Below are 24,932 nucleotides of genomic sequence, written 5' to 3'. Positions count from 1 at the left end.
CACTTAATTTAAAAACTAGATAAATTCAAAATCACTGTAATTTCTCCTGAATAAATAATACACAATTTTCTTTGTAAGAAACTTTTTTACTTCTGACAGTGACAAAATTTACAATCTTGTGAAGACTGTGTTATAAGGAACAATAGTACAGTGATTTAATTGTGAGATATTTGAATATATGGTATATTATTCAGAGGATTAGTATTCATAATTACTGTTGTAAAATATTTATCATTGGAAAAATAATATATAAATTTACCCACAGAAATTCAAGGAAAACCAAATATTACATCATGTTAGGTTTCTTATCTGCTATCTTTATTTAGCAGATTACCCCTTCTAATTTGTTATTTCTGTTTCTCTTCCATTCTTGGAAGTAGAGGGAGGAATATATACATAGAATAGGCATCAAATGTAGAAACTAGAATATGCAACCGTGCTGTGTTACTTTGCACCTTTATATTTGGAAATAAGCTGAAATGCCGTGGTAATGCTCTTAAGGCTGTGTAGTGCTTCAGACCTGTAGAGGAAATGATGTTTCAGAGTTCATTAGGTGCAAATGAAGCTCCTGTCTGCCTCTTTTTAAACGAGGATTGCAGTTCCCGGTTTCCACTGTATTCAAAAGATGGTTGCACAATCCTAGGAAAATACATAATTGCTTTAAGTACTGTAAGAAGTGCTACATTTGTGTCTCTTACACCTTTTTGTCTCCAAATCAAAAGCACTCTGTATATATAATAATTACTTTTGTGTTACAGAAATTCTTATAAATGGTGTATTTATAACAATTCTGAGCAAAAGATGTGGCAGACCTGAAGAGATAAAGTTCACTATGAAATGGTTAATCTCAGAAAGTGCAACTTTTTGAAAAAGATGATAATTACACCTCTCCTTGACATGTAGGTGGCCACACTCCAAAAGTAGGCAAGCTCTGAATAAGGAAGTGGGTGGGGCCAAAGCAAAAATTAGTGTAATTTAATTTCAAACTTAAATAAAATTTATTTATTATTATTTATTTTATTTATTTAGACTTCTATACCGCTTCATAGTGCTTTACAACCCTCTCTAAGTGGTTTACAAAGTTAGCATATAGCATATTGCATAACAATCTGGATCCTCATTTTACCCACCTCGGAAGGATGAAAGGCTGAGTCAACCTTGAGCCGGTGAGATTTGATCTACTGATCTGCTGAACTAGCAGTCAGCTGAAGTAGCTGCAGTACTGCACTCTAACCACTGCGCCACTTCGGCTCTTAATACCATTAATAAATACCATTAAGTGGTCTCTGTGAAAGAGCCAGCCAACTTTTCAAGAACTATCTTGAAAAGTTAGATAGCCAGGGCCTTTCAAGGAATATATATTACTCTGGAGCATCAGCTGTAAACCAATGTTTTATAAATTGTCTGTAGGAATTTAGGCTTTTTGTCTTTTTTTTAAAACATGGTGTTGTGGTAGAGACCATATTACTTTATGCTTTCTTGTGTGGTGAATCCATATTTTAGAGCACATTCTCCCAAATCGCACTACTAAGCATAAATCAGCTGTTTTTACTAGTGTAGTAAAAGCTGTACCATTAATTTAGAAGGGAGGTTTTAAGTCCCACAGAGTGGAAAGTTTAAAGCAAAGGTATCCAACCATGGCATATTTAAGACCTGTGAACTTCAACTCCCAGAATTCCTTAGCCAGCAATGCTAGCTGGGGAATTCTGGGAATTGACGTCCACAAGACTTAAAATTGCCAAGGTTGGTCACCCCGGTTTAAAGGTTGACTGACAGCCATGATACGCATGAGGACTATATGGCTCATCTCCTGTTTTCAAACTTTGTAACCTTCCTATATCATCTACAATTCCTTCAATAGCAATACCACTTATATACTACTTCACAGGGCTTTACAGCCCTCTCTAGGCGCTTTACAGAGTCAGCATATTGCCCCCAACAATCTGGGTCCTCATTTTACCGATCTCGGAAGGATAGAAGGCTGAGTCAACCTTGAGCCAGTGAGACCCAAATTGCCAAACTGCTGGCAGTCGTTGATCAACAGACGTAGCCTGCAGTACTGCACTCTAACCACTGCACCACAATTTAAAAAAAAAAATTTTCAGTCTTTCTTCTGTTACAGAGAAAGGGCACAAATTAGATGAAACATTCAAAAAGTTAAAATTAAGGGGGGGAAATTCAACGCCTTACTTGAATTAGTAGTCCTCATCAAGAAACATAAACAAAATATTGTAAGATTGTATATGTAGAGCAATTTTAGCATTCTTTAACCTCATTTGTTCTTTAAATATAAATAAAAAATAAAAAATACAGGCTCCTGATTTAATATCTAAGAAATGACTTTAATAATCTTAAATGATTTTTCCCATTATATTTTTATTGGCTTCCATGTGAAACAATCTATAAAACAGCCAAAAGGTATAAATACAGAACAGTTAAATGTAAAAATATTTTAATGTATTTTCTGCCATTTTTAAAAAACCCACCACCAGTTGTTCTTAACATAAAATAAACTAATAACAAAATACTCCTTGTTTTAAAATGTTTTCAATTTTCAAAAACTTCAATAAAGATTTCTTAGTTGACTTGACAGTGTAGTTTATGAACTGCTAGTATAGTAGGCTATTATTCACTGAAATGTAAGCCTGGCCCCTTCCTATAGGCAGCCTACAGGTTTGGTTTTGTTCCATATATTTGAAAAGAGCTGCCCTCATTTCCCTCGCAGTAAAACAGAGCTATTGCTTGACAACGCTGTCTAATTTCATGTTGCAATAATTGTTTAATGATCACAATGAGGCTTTGTCCCCAGGGATTTTTTTTTCTGTCGCTGTTTCTTACCCACTCAGCGTAGTTATTAACAGCCAACAATGCTGTCATTTGTTGCAGTGACATAATGTATACCTGTCATCTTAATGAAAATGTCACAGATAGAAAAAGGGCATTGGGTGGCGAAATGCAGTCACTCTTAGAATGCTAGAGCCTGGTTTATACACAGTCACACATACACAAGCAACGACAAATGAAATATTTCAGGCACAGACTTCCCACAAGAATGGGAATTGAAATTGCATCCAAAAGTTCATCGCTTGGTATTCTTGTGCATGAAGTAGTTTAAATTACTTCAAAAAAGTTTAATGCTCATTTAATTAAACTGTCAAAATAAAAAAGGACTTTAATTATACATTTGCAACTTTATCTGGATTGAACTGAATTCATATTAGGATTTTGTTACTGCCTGTTGAATGAGTATGTCTGCTTTTCTAGTAGGATTAATCAGGTCTGGGCACCAATATATCAACTAGGCATATTGTGCAGTGCAAATTCTAAATAAATAATGTTTTGCTTATCTCATCTAGTGTTTTTAAAAGTATTATTTAAAGTGTGTGATTTCAAACTGTAGCATTTTAGATCCTCATGTTGTCAGTCAGGCAAAAAGCAATCATGAAGCTAGAAGCATTAAAAATGAAAGCATTGTTGCAAGATTTTTCATCTTCAATTTAGTGGAACAATGGCACATCAATATCATAAATATGGCTCTTTATGACCCTATAGCTTGGGCATCCTCTAAGCTATACTGTTATATTTCATTTGAATTGAAATTTCATGGTTAAAGCTTATTTCACTATACTGAACTTGTAAAGGTCTCTGGAAGTGTAATTGACTTCATAGTTGCAGAAAAAATAATTAATAACACATAACACATAGCTGCCATATCTTTTGTCGAATCAGCATATTGCCCCTCTGTAATTTTATCCTATGCTGTGTGTATGTGCTTTTCCATGATACAGGTAGTCCCCGAGTTATGACCACAATTAAGCCCAACATTTCTGTTGCTAAGTGAGACATTTGTTATGTGAATTTTGCCCCATTTTAAGACCTTTCTTGCCTCAATTGATAAGTTAGTAACCCGGTTGTTAAGTGACTCTGGCTTCCCCATTGATTTTGCTTGTTAGGAGGTTGCAAAAGGTGATCACATGATCTTGGGACACAGCAACGGTCATAAAGGGGCCTGGTGGCGCAGCTGGCTTATAGCCTGTTATTAACATTCAGCTGCCTGCAATTACTGCAAGTTCGAATCTCCCCAGGCTCAAGGTTGACTCAGCCTTCCATCCTTTCTAAGGTAGGTAAATTGAGGACCCAGTTTGTGGGGGCAATAAGCTGACTTTGTATAAATATACAAAAGTATGAAGGCTATTGCTTAACGCCCTGAGTCTCCGGAGAAGGGCGGCATATAAATCAATTTTTTAAAAAAAATTAAAAAAAAATATGAACCAGTTGCTAAGCATCTGAATTTTGGTCACACGATCAGGGGGATGCTGGAAATGTTGTAACTGAAAAACAGTCATAAGTCAATTTTGTAAGTCAGTGATGTTGTAACTTTGGAACAGTCACTAAGCGAACTATTGTAAGTCGAGGACTACCTGCAGTACTGCTGTCTTGCATTGATTTGTTCTCCCAAGCCAACCTATAACAAAGATACAGCATATACTAATAACAAGAGCAGAGCTTTGCATTGTGGCTCTTTTATTGTTAATACCCTATTTCCACAAAAATAAGACATTCCCTGATAATAAGCCCAATCGGGCTTTTGAGTGCATGCACTAAAATAAGGCTCCCCCTGAAAATAAGCCCTCCCTGAAAATATTTAAGCACAGAGCTGGAAATCAGGTAAGACAGCAAGAGGAGCCCTGTCTTACTTCATGCACCCCAAAATAAGACCTCCCCGAAAATAAGGCCAAGCGCTTATTTTGGGGTTCAAAACATATATAAGGCAGGGTCTTATTTTTGGGGAAACACGGTAGTGCAGTGCTACAAAAGTATAATAAAATAAATATACAATTGTCCACAGTCAACTGCCAGAAGCAAAATATCCCCTCTTATCCTTTCTGGGCAGAGAAATGTTGAATGAGAAAGTAAACTTAGTTGCAATCAGGTTATTGTATTATAGATACTTGTATACAGCCCTTTGTAATACATCTAAGCAAAATATAGTGTTAAAGAGAGGAAAAAATATTTCATGGAAACAACTTGGCAGTTATTAGGACTGGTTTGCATAGTAAGTTTCCCCCTGGGTACTTGGAGTTCCAACAATGAAACTCATTTCAACTAATTGGACACACACTTATCCAGCGGTGGCTGGAACCAAGGATAATGCAATGACAGATTGTTGGACAGCCCAGATTAGTTTGGGATTTGCAGACATGAATGTAAATCAGGTGGATCTTCTGCTATTTGCATCTAAGACATTCATTTGTTTACCTGCAATACTTTTGGGGAGAGGGAAGGGTGGGAATGATCTAGACCAGTGGTTAAGTGGTCTAACATACATTGATTTAATAAACTGTTTTGGAGGAAATTATCTATTAAATCTGAATTGACAACATTTCTGTCAATGTACCTCATCTGCAAAGTGATGCAGTTCACATAATCCTGTCATTTTGCAGTAAAGCCTTGGTTTAGTAGATACTAGTTGTTTCAATCCTAACATTCTGTTAGATTAGTAAATTAGATCTTAATTCATTTTCTCCATAAATAATTTACTCTATAAGCCCAACAGCTTTAACCTACTTCTTTTATACTGGTGACTCACTTTTGCAGCCATTCATTCTTGAGTATTTCTCTTCTTGTTTAAGAGGAAGATGTAATTCATTCTTAATGCTAACCACTACTTTCTACCAACATTTGCATATCAATTTCTCCATCTGTATTTTCCATTTTTAATAATCATTACATCAGAAGATCATTCAATTACTTGCTCTAGTTTTTATCAATTATATTTAACTTACAACATTTCCCCTGTGAAACAACTCCCTAGATTTTGATATATTGGCTTCCAGTTGAGTACTCTTCCTTGCATCCCATAATCTCTCTTAACATATTTGCGCAAAATTTCCATAATTTATATCTACTCATTTTGTCTTATACTTTTTCTAAATCAGCAAACATATACTAAACTTCCTGACATGAAGGAATTGAAATGTTGATCATATAGTAGATGTTGAATTAGAAACTGATCAAATTTAAATCAGGGAAAAAAATTAAATCCCTGTCCATGCTATCTTATTTTTGGTAAAAGCATATTTAAACAATTGTTTATTAAATTTTTATGCTGCTAATCTCCCCTATAAGGGGACTCTGGGTGGCTTAACATAAAATAAAATATATCTACCATTCTAGTGGATGCCTAAAACTGTTCTGTATTTTAGATAAAAGTGCCAAGGGGTTGGTTGTTTGGTTGGTTGATTGATTGTGTGGCATCAAGTTGGTGTTGATTCTTAGCAAGCTCATAGATAGACTTTCTCTGGGCAAGACAGCAAAGGAAAGAAGAAAAGTTCTGAAAAAGAAAACGTCTTTTAGCTCAGGAAAATGAAAGAATAGAATGGTCTGCTTCTCCAGCCTAGAAGACAGAATTAAGGCCAATATTAAAAGGTATTCAGTCCTATGTCCAAATTTTGGACATAGTTGCCTACTGTACTTTTGATGAAACCCCCAAATTTCACTGCTTGCTACTACATTGCATTATTATTGGCTGTTGGCTGCTTCCTAGGGCCTTCCAAGTAAAACAGGCATTACGTTGATGGATTGTTAGACCAAAACATTATTTTTACTTTACTTATTCCTAATTACTTTTAGCATATCCAGACTCACCTAATGGTATCCAAATTATGCATTCTTCTATCCACATGTACCTTCTCAGCACCAAAGCCACGTTTTCAGACTGTGAGATCAAAACAACCTTCATATGAAATCTCGGGAATCCCCTCTTTAAAGAAGAAATTTTTAAAAATTTAAAAACAAAATATAGTTCTATCACAATATATCAAATAAATGAAAAATATGAGACTGTTTGTTAAAATGTATATGGCAAAGCTAGTAAAAGTTAATTCTAACTTTCAAAGTTGCTGAAACTAGGTCACAACACACTTTATGTGACATTGAAATAAATTTTGTTCACTATAGCAATATAAGAGAAGTATTGGAAAAAAATAATAATATGGGAACAATAAATCCAGTGTAAGAAGCACTTAAACCAGTCATATAAATCCTGCCTGAGAATATTTCCACTAGATATATATATGTTTTTAGAAATTCTAACAAAAATTGTGTTCCTCCATGGTCTCATGTGCATACTATTAAAGAAAAATAAACGGCAGGGTATTATAATTGTGAGGAACTGCAAGTGTGTTACTGCTTCAGAGTATTGTATAACAATGTATAATATCTCTCTTATTCATTGCCTAACAATCTTTTCCATGAATAAATCATATACCAACATTTATTGTTTGACATGAATACTCAGTATGGATTCTTTAAAATAAACTTTGAATCAGATCACCATATACCGTATTTTTTGGTGTATAAGACGCACCTTTTTACCCCCAAAAAGGGGGTGAAAATCTGGGTGCATCTTATACGCCGAATGTAGCCCCGCCCCCCCGCTGGCCCCCACCCTTCGGCCATTTTCGGCCAGTTCCAGGCGGCAGGGATCTGGGTCAGGGCACAGCCTGAGGAACAACCCTCCCTCTTCGGGACAGTGGGGGGGGGGGAATCTGCCCAGCAGCTTTGGGGAACAAGGCGGGTGCCACGATTTGCGGCTGGTCACCCCTCTGGCCGCGCTGACTTCACTCCCCAGCAATGTGAGGAGCCACCGCTGCCGCTGCCTAACCCTCTCTGCGCCCAGGAGCCAAGCCGAGCTGAATGGGAGCCCCTAAAGGGAAACGTTCCTCCTTTCCAGCCATCACTGCCCGGATTCCAAAATGCAAACCTCGAGTCACGCTTCAGGTGGTGGCCAGTTCCTCTGCAATGTGCAGCGGGGAACTGGCAAGTGCTTTGGATTCGGGGAGGAGATTGTAGCGCTGATGCCTAAAATTGTTTTTCTGCGCATTGCAGAGCCGCGCACCCCCATCCTCCTTCTCAGCAGACTCTTCTCTTTCCTCCTGGTCAGATCCGCCACCTGAAACACGGTACACTTTTTTTTGTCTCTGCACACACCCCATGTTTGGAATCGGGAAAGGGATCGCGGGTTCGGGCGGCAGACCATTAGGTGCCACCTTAAATGCTGGTAGGCAGAGGTAAAATACTTTTTTCCTTGTTTTCCTCCCCCAAAATTATGGTGCGTCTTATACTCCGGTGCGTCTTATACACCGAAAAATACAGTAGTTTTTGAAAGAAGAAGTGCCACATCTATGGCTCCAAACAATTCAGGGTTCTTTTGAACCTTGTTCACAGCATCCTGAAAACAGAGGTTTGGTTTTGAAAATTAAAAATAAATTTCATTTCAAAACTCAAAAGCCCCCATCATTGTATCTTCACTATCTTGAACCTAAAGAGGCAGAGGAGAGGCACTAGATCCACAAGAGGCAACACAAAGTTCAGAAGGTTTTCAGAGGTCAGGGTGTTCAGTATAGCAACTGTGGTAAGAGCACCCTCACTTTTGGAGTACTTCCAGTGTTCATACTCCATGAATATTCTGAGCAAAATAAAACAAGATTTAGCCCAAGATTGTTATGGTAAGACTTGTTAGTGTAAGTGGTTTGCATTGAGAGAAGCACACTCAAAAGATACATAGTTTGCCATTATGTCACTGAGAGCATTTGAGTGGGCCTCAGTGCCAGAGCCCTTTAGATTTCCTGGGGCTTGTCAAAATACATGCTTACAATGCTGTAAGTTAGTTACCCTCTGTTTTAAAGAACATAGGTAAATGTGTAATTATTAAATGGACCTGTTTAATGTATGCCTTTTAGAAATATATTTGCGAAATCCTCAGAGCAAAAAGTGATTATATGCTGTGTAAACTGCATGGATATTATACCCCTGAGTGGCATTTTGATGTTACTGCTGAGCAATCTGTAGGGTTTATTTTTAATGAAGTTTACAGTGCATTGATACTACAACCAGATGATTATGGCTTATGCTAATTTTTATTGACATGTACACACATTTCAGAAGAGACCAAGAAAAAAAAATGCTAACAATTACAAATCAAATACTTGGAGCCTAATTTCTCCCCAGTGTGTCTCCTTCAGTTTAAGCTTTTCAAATTAGCAGTCTTCACTATTGAAGCAGTCCAGGTACGTTGGACTACAATTTCTCAATCTAAAAGACATCAGTTTGGGTGGAGGAAAACTGTTTCAGATAGTATACCAAATTTGTTCTTGAGCAGATGTTTAAGATTCCAATTTGTCATTCATCTGAATCAAAGCTAGTTCCCTTAAGAAGAAAAATATTCTTTGAAGACTTCAAATGATGGTTGCATTTGTTCTCTGTTGCATCATTCTTTTATTGGATATTTTTGTTCCCGATGATTTGGAACTCGAGATTTAGTTGTATGGTGTCTAGGGAGATGTACAAATAGTAGATTGTTGTTTTGAACTCGCTCCCTTCTCTTCGTCTCAGGATTAAAAAAAGTAGAGACCACAGCAATTCATACTGACTGCTACCAGCAAACCAGGTTGCAAAAAAATTGGCAGAGAAAAAACATTCCCATTATGGAAGCATTTGCTCATCTGTACCTCATGCTACCTTCTTTGAATTCAAGGACAAGTGTATCCTCCTTTCTTGGTCCTGAGGGCATGCTAAATGAAAGGAATGTGAAATGCATTATTGTCTTTCTCTTTAAAGAAAAAGAAAAAAGATCTTAATCTCCCACGCATTCCTTTCAAATGAAGTACTAAAAGGCAGGAGGACATAAGATGAATTGCAATCACCATTAGCATCACTAAGATTTCAATGGAGAACTACTTTAAAATACAGCTGCATTTCATCTATGTGCACCTAAACCTAATCTTGTAAAGAAAAATATGGACTGATGCCCTTCACTCCAATATTAAAAATTCACCCGCAAATACATTCATCAATTTGGTGCCAGAAAAAAGAATTCCACTTTCTGTCTAATAGAACAAGAACATTCATGGGGGGGAAAAAGCAAACTGCCCAGGAGACAGGTCACACCCTGGAAAATTTTTTTTTAAAAAAAATCATTTTCTAGCTGCCAGCACTTGCAAATTAGCAGCATATAAAATAAAGGAAGAATCATGAGACTTCCATGTATTTTTGCACAGCAAAATAACTTTTTTAAAAAAACAATTTTGCACGTGATGAATCTACATAGCAAAATGCATCCTGGATTGTATTAACACTGCACAAAAGTCGAGGACACACACTTGGCTTAGCAGGTCAACCAGATAAGATATGATGGTTTTGTGTTTCGCATTGTTTACTGCACACTGAATTTTCCACCAACAAATAGAGTATGACAGAATGCTTAGAGTATAATGATGAATACCTAAAACCGAGCAGATTATTTCAAAATTTCAAAAAAACCAAGTTCAAAGCAGCCAACCACATCAAAGTAAACCCAGCACAATAAGCTTTTTCCTTTTGGAAATAATGTTTCACTGAAGGTTTGCTAAGCTTAATGACATATGTGCATTCTATGTATGCTCTTTATTCCTGTTGAGTGTGGAACTTTTACAGTGCTTCCATAGATGAAAACACAAAGCATCCTGAATGTCAACATTAACAAGACCAGGAGGATGCATTGAGTGCATCTGTGCTCATCCAGCCCATCAGACCTATCAAACCAATACAACAACAGCACTCCTATCTGATTCCTCAAGTAAAACGTGGAAGTAAATTTTCACATTTGGATATCTGTGGAAGAGCGTCTCGAACAGTCTCCTAGATGACTGTAGCCTCTCTGTGAAATCCAGATGGGCCCATTTCTGAAATGGACTCCTCCCCTCCTGTTGTGGTCCACCAGCAGCCTGTGGAGCTGGCAGCGGAGTCAGACAGTGAGGAGGCTGAGGAAGATCAGGGGACCATGGGAGGCTGGGGAAGGCCCGGATGAGGGCTCTGAGTTGGAGGCAGAGATGGGGCCAGGGCCATCTGGGAGTGATGTGCGGACTCCGGAGCCTCCAGAGGCTGATAGTAGAGAGGCAGAGGAACAGGAGGAGCCTGTTCCTAGTGCACAGAGCTGCACGCATGCACAGAGCTGCCAGAAGGCAAGAGCAGCTAAAGCAAAAAGGACAACTTGGGACTAAGGCCAAGAGATGATTGGCCCCTCCCATAAAGCTTAAAAGACTAGCAACGGCTCTTGGGCTCTTTGTCAGAAAACAACGTTGATAGATTTGTTTCTTGTCTTGCTGCATTTATTTCTTGTCGGCGTCTTCTGCTTCTGAACTTTTGCCAAGAAAAGCCTTTGGCAAGTTGCCTAATTAGACCAAGGTTGGTGATAAGGTTGAAGAATTGTGTTACGAAGAATTTGTTTTGAATTAGTTTGGACTCCACTGAGAATGAATTAATTCTCAGCTGTTCTAATAAAGTCTGTTTGTTTCGAATTGATTGCGTCTGATAATACCTACTTGAGCCACCACCTCCATGAAATCCAATGGGCACATTTCTGAGATAGATTCATCTCAGTTATACATGCCAAATCAGACTTCTCCTTCCTTAGAAGATTGGATTGAGGAGCCTTATTCCAAGCTGATCTGGTGTTAAGCAACAGCAACAAGAGACCAGATTTGCTGAGGGTCCACTTGGGGCTAATTCTTGAGAACTAGAAGGCAACATCTATGCCAATATTAAAATGGCCTCCTTTTCTATCATATCTCCCTTGACCCACTACAACTGAGATGCACTTGCTAATCCTATCCTGTCCCTCCCAGCAAACCTTTCTCATTCCCTGTAATTCTTCTAGGCAGCAGCTCCTTTTCACAACTGAATATTAAACACTCACCCATTTCAGTGGCAGGTATCTTCCAAGTCACTTCTGCCAAGCATTCAGCAACTTCTTGGTGTCAAACAGGCTAGTTTCCCCTTCTCATAGCAATTCACTAAAGTACCCAGTTTTGATATACCTTGTTTTCCCGAAAATAAGACTCTGTCTTATATTTTTGCTTGGCCTTATTTTTGGGGAGGTCTTATTATTTTGGGGCGCATAGAGCAAGACGGGGATCCTCTTGCGGTCTTACCTGATTTCCAGTTCTGCCTTCCTAACCCTAACCAGAGGAAATGGTGGGGACCTGCTGCACATGTGTTTAAATATTTTTGGGTGAGGGCTTATTTTTGGGGGAGGTTTTATTTCTGGGGAAACACGGTATGCTGTGGGAAAAGATTTAGAAGTTCTTCCTCAGACTGTTTTTTGTAAGGAGAAGTTGTAAAAACATAAAAATAACCTTGGGTTCAATTATACTAGTTTCTGCCAGCAGATTAAGGTGTTCAGAAACCGACCTGATAGAATATTTAAGAACCATATTTGTGTAGCTTTGCTATTTTCCCCTTTCTCCCAAGTAAAGAAGGCAACACTTGGGTAACTCAAGTTTCCCTCTGTTGAATGTAATGACATAAAGGAGAGGGAGATCTAATATCAATCTATAAAATTTCTGATTTTTGCATCTTAAATAGTGTTTTGTCTTAGATTATGAAGGTTTTGATGTGGTGTAGATGCTTATTTGTGGGTATATACATTATATACTTTATCTCTTCTAAACCACTTTCATTAAAAAAAAAGACGACAACACCAATTCATGATCTGTGATTGTGTTTTGCAATACATGTTAAAATACTTAGAAGGATAAAGAACCTGCAAATCTGGCAAGCTGAAAAGCTCTGTTTTTGCAAAGGATCTGGCTCATCAAAATTGCACATTGATTTACGACTGAAAGACATGTGATAAAACCACCTTTAACGAATCAAACAACCACGGGGGATTTTCTGCAAAATGCAAGCGCGAAAACTCAATGTTGTGCCGAGTATGAGAGATCTTTGCCTGTTGTATCTTATTTTCCTGAAGATGGTTTGCACAACTGCTGAGAGGTGGCAAAATTTCATCTGTCTTGATAATTAGAATATGCTTTGCTAGTGGGCTGCAATTGATCCGATTAGCTAAGTATACATGCTGTACATTTAAGGCTTCTAATTAAATTTCCTTGAGTTACTTTCTCTCCATGGTGTATATACCTTCCCTGAGGGGGATCCTCATAGAAATCTTACACAGAAACATTGATTTCCAGTTTAAATGAATCACACAAACTTCAAAGTAAGACATGTTGAAAAGAAGCCAGAAGGCAAACATCTCTGTGTCTTGTGAATTATTAGACTTGCATCCACATTCAGCCTCTGGAAATCATTCAGCCAAAAATATTAAATGTGACTGGCAGTTCAGTGTTAGTTGTGTTATCCTTACATACCTATAGACACAAACATGCCTTAAATATTACTCACTTAAATATGGTTTGACCGCTTGCTACTGTATTTGAGTGTCTTTCATTTTTATTTTTACAGAAGATCTTGAGTTAATCAGATCTCTGAATGACATTGTTTAGAACATGTTGGCTTATTCTAAGCTGTTGATAGCTGCTTTGTGTTTGAGGTCACTGCTGTTGAGCTTATATGCTTTCTTACTCTATTAATATTTCTATAAAGCAAAAAAATAGGAAGCTTTCATTATGATGTTGCTTGATAGGAAAAAACATTCCAGCATTCTTGTATAGCTGTTGTGTATGTCAGGCAATTAGTAATTGTTAGGAAGCAACAATATACACTTCACTGTCAAAGAGTCATCTAAATAATTCTCAACAATGCAAATCTATAAGCGTATTCAGGGGTTTGTTGTTGGTTTTGTTTTGTTTTTGCTGGTTGCTTGATTTCTAGATTTTTTAAAAATATGTATTTACTTGAAAAAGTCTGTAGAGACTCTTAGTCATCCAGGTCATGGTTATTCCAAAGGAGGCAACTGGACTTCCTTGTTTTTTCTTTTGAAGACATTTCGCTTCTCATCCAAGAAGCTTCTTCAGCTCTGACAGGATAATGGGGAGTGGAAGAATTTATATTCATTGCAGACAGCTGGTATCCTTTTAGAGAGTCATTGAAGCACTTGGAGGTTTATCTGTGTCCTCAGGGTCACCTGAGTAGTGCTCCTGGTTCCTGTAGTCAGCAATTTTTCTCTGGAAAACCATTCCTACTCCCACACCATTCAAACGGTGTTCATCCCAAATTGTATAGCTAAAAGTCCATAGAGATTCTCAGTCATCCAGGTCATGGTTGTCCCAAAGGTACTTTTTCAGGAGGCCACTGGACTTCTTGTTTTTTTTTTTCCTTTTCTTTTGAAGCTGAACAAGCTTCTTGAATGAGAAGCGAAAGGTCTTCAAATGAAAAAACAAGAAAGTCCAGTGGCCTCCTGAAAAAGCACCTTTGGGACATTTAACTTGAAATTTATACCCTGAAAAAAAATTATACTTATAGCATACATTTTATGGAATACTAAATGTGGCAAAAGTGGATAAATAGGATCAAGAAGCTCAGCAGAATGAAAAAAATTCTAGATTGTCACTGGTGGTCAGTAAGATGGAGTCTGTTTGTTCATGCAATCACCTGGAGTTGGACCCAGTTGGCTTGGTAAAGTGAAATGAAGCACACAATCATGACAGAGGTGAATTTTAGGAATATCTTACAAAGAAATTGAAAGATACAGAGAGAAACTATCATCCATATGAGAAAAAAGGCTTTTTTGAAAAACAGCTGAAATACTGTAAGTTCTATGAAGGGCAGTCTTGTCCAGCCAGTCTTCTAGTTTGACCACAAATATGTACAGTAGATAAAAGTGCTCTAAATGATAATTTATGTACATGAACTTTTAAAAAGTCTGTATCAAATTTCTTCACTAACCTCATTCGGAGAAACTTAAAACTTAAAGTTCAGTTACATTTTTCTTTGCAGAGTGGTATTACCTGTAATCCTTTTATAGATTTCCAGAGTTTCTTATTCTTTATCTGTGCAAAACAACTGATTACTTTTAGAATTATTGTAATATTCTCAATTTCAAGCCTTGAAATTGTTCTGTTTTGAAATAATCTTTATGTATCATGCAAATTGTTTTAAAAGTCAAAGTGCTAGCTCTAAATATACTTATTTTTATCTAGGTCTTGGTGAAGTCGATTTTACCAAATCTAAATTAGGCTGTGACAAAGTGGAATTGTTCATTTGACAGTTATAATATATATATATATATATATAATATCATTCTACATTATCATTCTACAAAAGATCCATTTTATGACTGGACAGGCAGTTCTCAATTTAATTATGCATTCTTCCTATGATGTGGCAACTGGAAGAAACAGTTGTTCCAATTGTTTCTTGATCAGTACCATTGTTAAACAGTAAACTCTTGTGATGCTGTTAAAGAGCTGTATGTTCATATTATTCTCTGTGCCTTTGTTTGATAGCTTCTTATACAGTAGATAATTGAGTCAATTAACTCTTTGGCTTAGGAATAGAATACTCTGTGCTTTTCTAGGATAAAAATTGGGTGTGTCTATCCAAAGTAGGAGACACAAGTCATTGATTTTTTCTTGGTCAATGCGTAGGCTAGTTTCAAATTTGACATTTTCCCCTGCTGCTTTTCTTTTTATTGAACCTCAGTGCAAAAAACATGAGCCTGATAAACTGATAATTTTAAAGGTTAAGAGAATCTATATTATTGGATCCAAAGCAGGAAAGAAGGAAAATTATAACACCGATGTTATTCAGAGGTCTACTTCAGCTCAAAATGCAAACAGCTGAGGATGCAGTGTTACAAACATTTTTATCTACAAAAATGTGGTAAGCCTTGTTTAATAAGGGAAGTAATTTTTTCCCCTGTAAGGTTATCGGAGGATCAAAAGTTTTAAATGTGATTTTTTTAACAAGGTTGAACTTAGTATTAGTTTGTGTTTCCTTAATCTTTAAAAATCCAGAGGAAGAAGTAAAATGTGATGAACTTTGGTTCATAAGAAAGCTAAGTAGTCTGATCTGTATTTGGATGGGAGAGCTCCAATATATCCAAGACTCGTAAGAAGTTTAAAAAATAAATCTTGGAAGAAAGTAATTGCAAAACACTTTGGCATACTTTCCTTCACATACTAAAGAAAACTACCAGGACTTGTCCATGTAGTTCTCAGGAGTTAATGGAGTTGAATCAAAGACAAAATATTTAATTAGTGAAATGTGTGGCTGGCTTGCACTTTAACAAGCAGCAAGGCAGAAAACTTTTTGAAAGTTACAGGAAGGCAAGGGTTGTTTTTTTCCCTCTCCCTGCCTTTCCCCTCCATTTTGTTCTCTGTCTCTCTTCTGGCTGCATTTCTTCTCTATTGGAACATCATATTTAAAGTTGATCACAGTTATATAATCACCACTGATCAATTTTTGGTTCTGAGTGTGAATCAGCTGTTCTACATCCAAAACTGTTCTATGCAAATTTAAAACAGTTGTCCAGGAAAACATGTGCATTCTCATGATACCGGCTGAAACACTAATTATTTTAGTCATTTCTCAGCACCTGACAGCACCTGACAGTGCTGATTCTGGCAAAGGTTAAAATAATCAGGTCTAAATTACTGAGGGGAATATTTGTTTAACTAAAGAAACACTATGTTTTGCTATGACTGCACAAGCTTTAAGCTTGGAATTAAGCCTTATTTGCATGTCCATTAAAAAGTACTTTTTTAAAAAAATGAGTGACTTTTCAGATTTCTTTACAATTGAACAGTTAAAACTTGTTGAATTTCATGGCTTTTTTTAAACAGCACTTTTGACAAATGACCTAGAATTACTGTCTATGAATGTAAATCGTCATCCTTTAATGGATGGACATGGGACTACTAGTTGCTCTCACTTGGATGATGATCAGTAACGCCCAACATACTTGTGGGGAAGTTTCCCCAAAATGTTAAGGCTTATATTGGATTGCAACAGGGTAGGTAAATCAGCAGGAATTGCCGTTTAAGTCCAACCCAGCCAGAAGCGGCTTTGCAGCGTTTTATCCTGTACATTTCAAGATCCAACCCATTGTTTTCCCTTTAAAAAAAGAGAAACATATTAATATTTGTCTACTGAGAATAATTCATTATGCACTTGAGAAGACAGGCTCTAATTAATGCAGTTTTTAATTACACTGGGGCACACCTGAAGTCTTTACTTGTGAATCACTTTAGTGCTCAAAAATGCTTAAATTTGTTTATTTGTTTGTCCATGATGAAAGCCATCATATATCTACTTTTGTCATTTTATGTTTCCTGTCTGGAAAAATAGATGACTCCAAAAGTGTGTGTGGGGGGGATCTCATTCTATTATATTTTATAGTTTACTTTATTGTCATTGCACATGGTACAACAAAATTAAATGTTGTCTCAGTGTACATTATAACTATAAAAATAAAAACACAAACATACACCCTTTACATTCTATATAATTGAAATTGAAAACCCGATATTGCACTATCACGCATCGCATTCTAAATTTGCAGTAAATAAGTAAATTTTATTTTCCTATACCCAATCAGCTCTTGTTAGATCTTTGAAATGAAATACAAAATAAAATGACACATTAATGAAATCATAGATAAATTGATGTATTCCCACTTTGTAGAAATTAAACTGTGCTAATGAGATTATTTCTGAATAGAGCTGTTCAGAATTTGTGTTGGTTATCATTTGTCAAAATGTGATGCTCATTTGTTTTCTTGGGGTCAACTTTTAATTTAAAACCAAATTAATTACCTGATTTCATAGCCTTAGGAACTTCAGTTGTAAAAGTCCTTAAGTGTTTAACAGGATTACGTGAACACATGGGCTTGCTTATAAAGTTTTACTGGTAAAGAAAGAAAACTTCTCTTTTCTCAATTCCATTCCCTGTAGAAAAGTATTTAAGATATTATGCTGTGTTCCTAGGAGGGATTTTTTTCTTCTTCTTTAAAGCAGACAAGTATTTCTTTTTTCTTGCTGGTTCTTGCACTAATCATTAATAACTGTTCTGTTGTCACACCTCAAAAACATTCCTATTGACACTTCAATCATTTTTAAAGCTCTTGAATTGTCAACGTGTATGCAACTAACCTTTTGCACTCTATTAAAATTTAAGAACTGCTTGATTCTCAGCGAATGCCCAAGCAAGTAGATCATGAAAGCGTTACTTTGTGCCAAGGGCATGATGCAGTGCACCCGTTCCCTTTTAACAAATAATAAGTTTGACTTTTCATTTACACATTCTGCCAATTGCTAACAAGTTTCCATCTTGTTCAAACACTGAATTGATCCAAAGAAATTGAAAATATTGATTTAACCCTCTTCCTGATTTGTGCTGAGGGCACCTGCTAGTGCAGGCTTAGCACATTACAATTGGCCGTAATTCCTCAGGGGACCACTAATAACTACCCCATTTGTCTTTTCATCTTCTGAAATTATGCTAGCAGTTGTCCAAGTCAATTGTGATTCATTTGATACTGCACTCCTCCAAGACATATTGCAACCAAATAGACTTGCTCACTAGTAATATATCTGATGACATAGTTAGTTCTAGTTAATTGACAGAATGATTCAAGCTTTTATAGATGGCATTAATTGGTCCCCAGCCTCCATGCTATAATTGACCAGACGGTGTAGACTACATTAGACTCTAGCCAGTCGGAATAGTGGTAAGAGGAAATAGAATAGAATAGAATAATTTTTAAATATTTTTAATCTTGAAATAAATGGGGTACCAACATAAAAATGATTATATTTTAAATGAAACATTTACAAACTATGGAAACAGCTGCATGAGTAGGGTTTAAATAATGGAACACATAAAAATGTCCACACACAGATTTTTTTCCCTGAGTTAAACTATGTTGCAAGTGGTATTTTGTTACGGAGAAAATAGGAGGAGGGAGAAGGTGTGTTGGATATGTTCGCCACTGTGAGTTATTTGTAAAAATATTAAAGATGGGATACAAGTAAATAAAATAAATAAAAATAAAATAAATATAAGATGCTGTAATGTAATATGGTGAAGATGGTGTAACGTGTAAAGACAAAGACTAAAAGACAGTTCTAGAAATTTTGATGTATCCATCACTACCAAGATGTAATCCATGATAATATCAGTTCTTATTTATGCTTAAAAACTACAACCACACTATCCAAATATCAGTTTATTTTAACAATTTGAACATATTTATTTTAATAGGCTTTAAAACTGTAGCAGGCATGTTACTTTAGCAGCAACAATGCTAGTGTTCACCTTAAAAGACATATCCTGTTTCCCCCCCAAAAAGACATCCCCTGATAATGAGCACAATCTGGCTTTTGAGCACATGGCAATAAGGCCAAGCGCTTAATTTCAGGGTTTTAAAAAAATATAAGATAGGGTCTTCTTTTTGGGGAAACACTGTAGGATTTCATTAAAATCATGTTTAATATGTGCCTTTTCATTTCACCACCGTATGAACTTGACATGCAAAGTAAAGGAAGTAGAACTTGCTGAGGGACCTCAGGTAGCTTAGGCAGATACTTTATAAAGAAAACTGATATTTCTCAGTGCTTAGCTTGATAGTAAAACCACAGGCAAGATTTCAGTGGATTCTCTTCAGATTGTCAAAGATTATTGATAAAAAGTGTTTGTAACTAAATCAGATTTTTAATGTTCCGCTACATCTGGTTTGTGGTTATGTATTTCAATTGAATTGAGTGAAAAACTGTGCAGCCTTAAAAGGAATTAATTGAGTAATAGATTGAAAATAGTGTAACTGCCTCTATTATTATATTAAAGCATTTATTTGCTGATGGTTATTGGAATGGTGTGTGGAAATATACTCACACATTATGCTTCCTTCCTTATGCTCCTTTATAAACTGCAAGGAAGACAACTTCAAAAGTTAAAACATCTTTCCAGTTTCAGCAGCAGAACAAGGAGGCCAGAAAGTATCTCCCTATGATACTCTTAAGGAACTTGATTCTCGGCCAAATAAATCTTGCCAAGTAACTGCAATCAAAGAGCCATCAGGGATGTTGTGGTATTCAATATATTAGATTGAGTGCCATATATATGACACTGCTCAGTCTGGAGTAATAAGCTCTTTGCTTTCAAGGAGCATATTTATTCCTTTAAGGCTTTGATAGTTGATTTGGAAGAATAGGAAGAAACAATGAATGGTGGCAAAGGCCTTTGAGGTGAGGTAGCAGCTTCCCACTACAATTAGGTTGCCTCATTAGGTCATTAAGAATGAAGCTGCCAGGCTAGAACATCAAGCTGAGAAAGAGGGAGAAAGGAGACTCTAAGGAGTCTTAGAGTCTTACAAAGGACTCAATTTCTGGAGAGTTGAAAGATATTGTCCCAGAAGAGGGAGGTTCTCCAGCAGCGTGCATAGAAGGGACGTTCAGGTAAGACAACGTCCATTTCCTAGCAGTCAAATATACAAATACATTATTAAAAAGTAGACAAAAGGAAGTGTAATACACATGATGAGTAGCTTCCCAGATGAAAATGCTATGAGCATCATGTGCCACCTAGGTAATTTAGTAGATAATGCTGCTTTTTAAGTTCAACTATCAAGAGGAAAGAAACGAGCAGTCAAGAAATATGCCACAGAGTACCACTTGGTACAATAGCAATAAGGCTTTTGAAAAGAGGATCAGATGTCAGGATCCAACTACTCCTTCAAAAGATTAAAATCAGGATAGAAATAATTCCGATGCTTTTGAATGTTGGTGTTGAAGATGACTCCTGAGATGGATCATAAAACAAATCAATCGGAAATTTTCATATGAAGCACAAATGACTAAACTTAAATTGTCTAATTTTGGACACCTTAAATCAGGGGTGTCAAACTCGATTTCATTAAGGGCTGCATCAGGGTTGTGTTTTACCTCAGGAGGGTGGGGGTGGCCAGGAGGGCGTGGCCAGCTTGATGTCACTCCTGTCTGGGGCACCGGTGGTGGCTTGAGCACTCTGCCAGCGAAAATGGGCTCCTGAGCTCTGTTTTCACTGTCAGGGGGGTGCGGGAGGCCATGGCAGCCGAAAACGGAGCTCAGGAGCCCATTTTCGCTGGCAGAAGCACCATGGGCCAGTCCATCACTGTTTCCAGGGTGGTCCTGCGGGCCAGATCTAAGTACCCCATAGGCCAGATCTGGCCCCTGGGCCTTGAGTTTCACAGCCCTGCCTTAAATGAAGACCTACTTGTCTGGAGAAGTCCATTATGTTGAGAAATAGGGAAGGAAAGAATGAATCTCACAACAAGGAAATGAATTCAACTACAACAGTCTGTGTACTATTGAAAGACCTGAAGGGCCGGATTAGGGACAGTTCATTCTGGAGAAGATCTATCTATGTGGTTGCTATTAACTGACCCTGGCTTCATGGCACATAAAAAAGGGGAATGAGGAAATAGCACAGTAACAGAGATGAAAATTAGGAGGATTTAGTCTAGACGCTTGTGCATGAACTGGCTTTTTCAGAAGGACGTTTGTAGAAAATGACACAAATAAAGGGTAGATAGTTTTTGCTAACCAACCATTCGATGACCTATCAAAGTTACAACATCACTGAAAAAGGAAACTCATGACCAATCCTCAAAGTTCTGGCCATTATAGCATTCCCATGATCATGTGATCTCAATCTGGTATGAACGTATGACAGTTGCAGCTTATCACGTCATGTGATCACCATTTGCAATCTTCCCTGCTGGCTTTCCACAAACAAAGTCAATGGGGAAGCCAGCAGGAAAGGTCACACCCAGTTGCTCTGATAGGTCCCCTACCCGGCTTTTATGTCAACGGCTTTTAAACTCTTGATTTATACAACAAAAATAATATTTAGAATTTATTCGACACAATTTTTTTTAATAGAAAAGGATTGTGTAGGACAGCATGTTGTTGGAAATTTATTAAGGACAATGCTGTTTTAAAACACATACTTTTATAATACCCAATATTTACTCATGTCTACTTCTACTCCCTTACACTATCTTTTACCTTGCTTTCTCCCCCCTCCAGCCCCATATGCAACATTAACACAATAACTTGTTCAGTGTTGGCTATCAAAAGAGTACTTTTGAGGAATTCTTTGCCTTTAGCTGAAAATTAATTTTTGATGTTTCATTGTTATTGATGGAAGACTGATTTTCATCATATGTTGTTTCTTAATTGTTTCTATATTCAATTCAAGAGATCCAGTTTTGGTGTAGTGATCAAGGCACCAGGTGTTGTGGCCCCACCCTCTGAGCCTATCTCATCGGAGGAAGAAAGCTCCGAACATGAGGAAGAGGAGTCAGCCAGGCCTCCCTCTCCAGGCCCCTCCCCTCTGGCACTGTCTCAGGTGCCGGCCGAGGGAGAGGAGATTAGCCAGGAGCCAGGTGTCTCGGATGAGAGCGAAGGAGAGCCATCATTCCTGGATGCATGCCAACGAAGGCGTGATAAATGGTTGCAGCAGTTAAGGAGGCGTGCTAGGGATTAGAACTGAGTCACTGGACCACACCCCAGAGACTATATAAGAGAGGGTGGTGGCTGGTAAGACTCCATGACGAACAAAAACGAACTTTGGCTAGTCACTTGAACAACGTCTGAAGCTGCCGAAAGGAATATTGTTTTGCTGGACTATTTGCAATGCGTATGTAATTTTATGTTATCTGTTGCAGTAAAAGCTCTTGGCAGACGGTGATTATATTGCTGCCAAGTTTAAGATAACAACCTGTGTGCGTGCCAAGTACTTTCTTAACCCTCGGCTGGCTGTGTTTGTGTGTGTGTGTGGACGGGGACAGATCACCAGGCTAGAAATGAGTAAACTGTTTCCACATTAGGCATGAGGCCAACTAGATGGCCAGTCACTTGCCCCCACCCCCAAGAAGGCAGTGAGAAATCACTTCCAAAAATCTTGTCACATAATCTGAAAGGATTAATCCAGGCAGTCATCAGGAATCAACATTGACTTGAAGGCACCCCCCCCCCCAAATCCATTCATGTTCCCATTTTAATTGTTCATTTAATTCTTTATTATAAAATAATTTCACTAGAATAGGTCATCCCTGAGCCAAACAAGGTTTGCAGTCCATTAAATATACTAACTTAAACCTGCTTCCGGATCCTTTGGGCTGAAGAATGGTAGATATTGGTTCAAAGCAATCTAGCTTGACAAAGGTGTAATTTGAAATCTTCTCTTTGTATTTTCCAGAATAGCTTGTTTTCAATAAAAGATGTAGGGCAGAATATAATGTTATGAAGAAAGAGGGCTTGGCACCTGAAAGCCGTCATTCCTGACTGTCTCTTCCAATTGTTCCCTAATAAGACAAAAGACGTGACACAATAGCATTACATGATTTCCTTAAGTCTGACAATAGTTATTTGGGAGAAGGATTGCTGAAAGGTAGTGATAGTACCCTGATTTGGGGATAATGTTGTTGTTGTTGTTGTTGTCAGATGTGTCTATTTTAAGTGTGTCCATACCTTCTCCCTTCCCTTAGCACTACTTTTGTGTGATTTCTACCATGATTACAAACTGTTGTTACTTTAAATTCCTCTGTTCCTCAAAAACAACTGAGAGAAAAACAATGAACAATAAGCCAAAATCAGTGTATTATGTCCAAACTGAAGTAGTTGATGCATTTGGTAAAGTTCTGATTCAAATTATTATTTTTTTTATTTTATGTAATTGGTCTGGTTAAAATTGTGGGTAGATGTAGCACATATTTCAGCCTCTAATTCCAACTTGTTGGAATACTTGTGAATACTAAATACTTGTGGAAGTATTAATAATTTATGCTCCAGAGGTATTTGTTTCATCTGATTCTCGGTGATTTTTCTGTTTCCCGTTAAAAACTAGGATGTTAGTTCTCCTTTTAGATAAGTAGACGTGACTGGGAATTGGCTAATATTGTATGCAACGTAAGGCAATGTGTTCTCAACAAGCATTTCACACTTTCTTTGGATGAAACCATTAAAAGATAATGAAGCTATGGTGTTTAAGAATTTTGAACTCTGAAACTTCATATATATTCTCTAACAAGGCTTAAAAAAAGCAAGCTTTTAAAACGTGGTTTTCCTTTTAACCTGTGTGGTTTAACATTAGAACAGATTAACAAGCAGATATCTGTGTCATCAGCTTGATTTTTCTCTGGAAAATGAAATTACTGGGTTTGTTATTTGTAAATATGAATATGGCTTGAAATTTGAAGACTTGATTAAATGCGCCTTATTTTTTAATAGAAGGCCCTGGAAAGTAGCTTAGAGTATATTCTAATACTTTATAATCAGTCTGCAATTTAAAAAAAAAGCTTATGCAATAAGTCTCTTGGAAAGAGACCTTTGTTGTCTTTTAAAATTTATTTGTATTGTTTTTAAAATAACAAAAAAGGGGAAAAAAGCAAAGCACAAAGCTATTGATAAAAATACATATATTATCAAAGGGGAAAAACATAGATGTTTTTAATAAAATTGAAAAAACACAATAAAGAAAAGTAATATGTATCATTCTAATAGTAAATAATTACAATTCTATATATTGCTATCTATGGCAATTGTTATTCAAGTACATATAAGTTTCTAATACCTTTATATAACTATCATGTTTTATAAACATGAGTGGAAGAAATGTTCTATAAAATATAGCAATAGCACTTAGACTTATATACCGCTTCATAGTGCTTTACAGCCCTCTCTAAACAGTTTACAGATATGAAAGGTATAAAGAATAAGATCTTCCTATATTGCCTAGACAACGGGAGTGTCTTAACTACTGTAGCAATAGGGTCAATGGATCTCAAATTAAAACTTATACAATACAAAATACAAAATATTTATACAAAATAATATTTAGAATGTTTACATCAGTGATGAGTTGCTCCCGGTTTTGTCCAGTTCTATAGAACCAGTAGTAAAACTGGCAGGAGGCTCCGCCCCCCCCCCCCCCGACTTCATCAAGGGACTTCTGCAGAAGCACAAGCACATGAGCAAAGCAAATGCACATGCGCGCTCCCATTGCAAACAAGTAGTAAAGGTAAGTAGAACCCACCCCTGCATTATATGTGTATAGAAAAGGATTGTCAAAAACAGCATTTTGTTGGAGATGCAGTAAGGACAGTGCTTCTTTAAAGCATGAGCTATGTCAATGGCTATGGACTCAAGTTGAGCTTGATTGCAGAGCCC

General features: G+C 37.0%; 1 protein-coding gene and 1 long non-coding RNA gene across 9 annotated transcripts in view; one reads left to right on the top strand and one right to left on the bottom strand.

Moving 5' to 3' along the window:
• Positions 1 to 24,932, top strand: part of TEAD1 (TEA domain transcription factor 1) — a 206,602-nt gene that overhangs the window by 108,513 nt on the left and 73,157 nt on the right. The window lies entirely within an intron of this gene.
• LOC117665351 (uncharacterized) overlaps positions 22,304 to 24,932 on the bottom strand; it is a 42,693-nt gene continuing 40,064 nt past the window's right edge. Inside the window, exon 3 of the long non-coding RNA XR_004591321.3 lies at positions 22,304 to 23,068. This is a non-coding gene — a long non-coding RNA (uncharacterized LOC117665351). The remainder of the gene's footprint in view (positions 23,069 to 24,932) is intronic.

This window comes from Pantherophis guttatus, chromosome 1 (genome assembly GCF_059756535.1).
Source record: "Pantherophis guttatus breed Tessera chromosome 1, ASM5975653v1, whole genome shotgun sequence".
NCBI classification, from domain to species: domain Eukaryota; kingdom Metazoa; phylum Chordata; class Lepidosauria; order Squamata; family Colubridae; genus Pantherophis; species Pantherophis guttatus.
The sequence above is the reverse complement of the archived record's forward strand: the minus strand, read 5'-3'. Positions and strand labels throughout refer to the sequence as shown.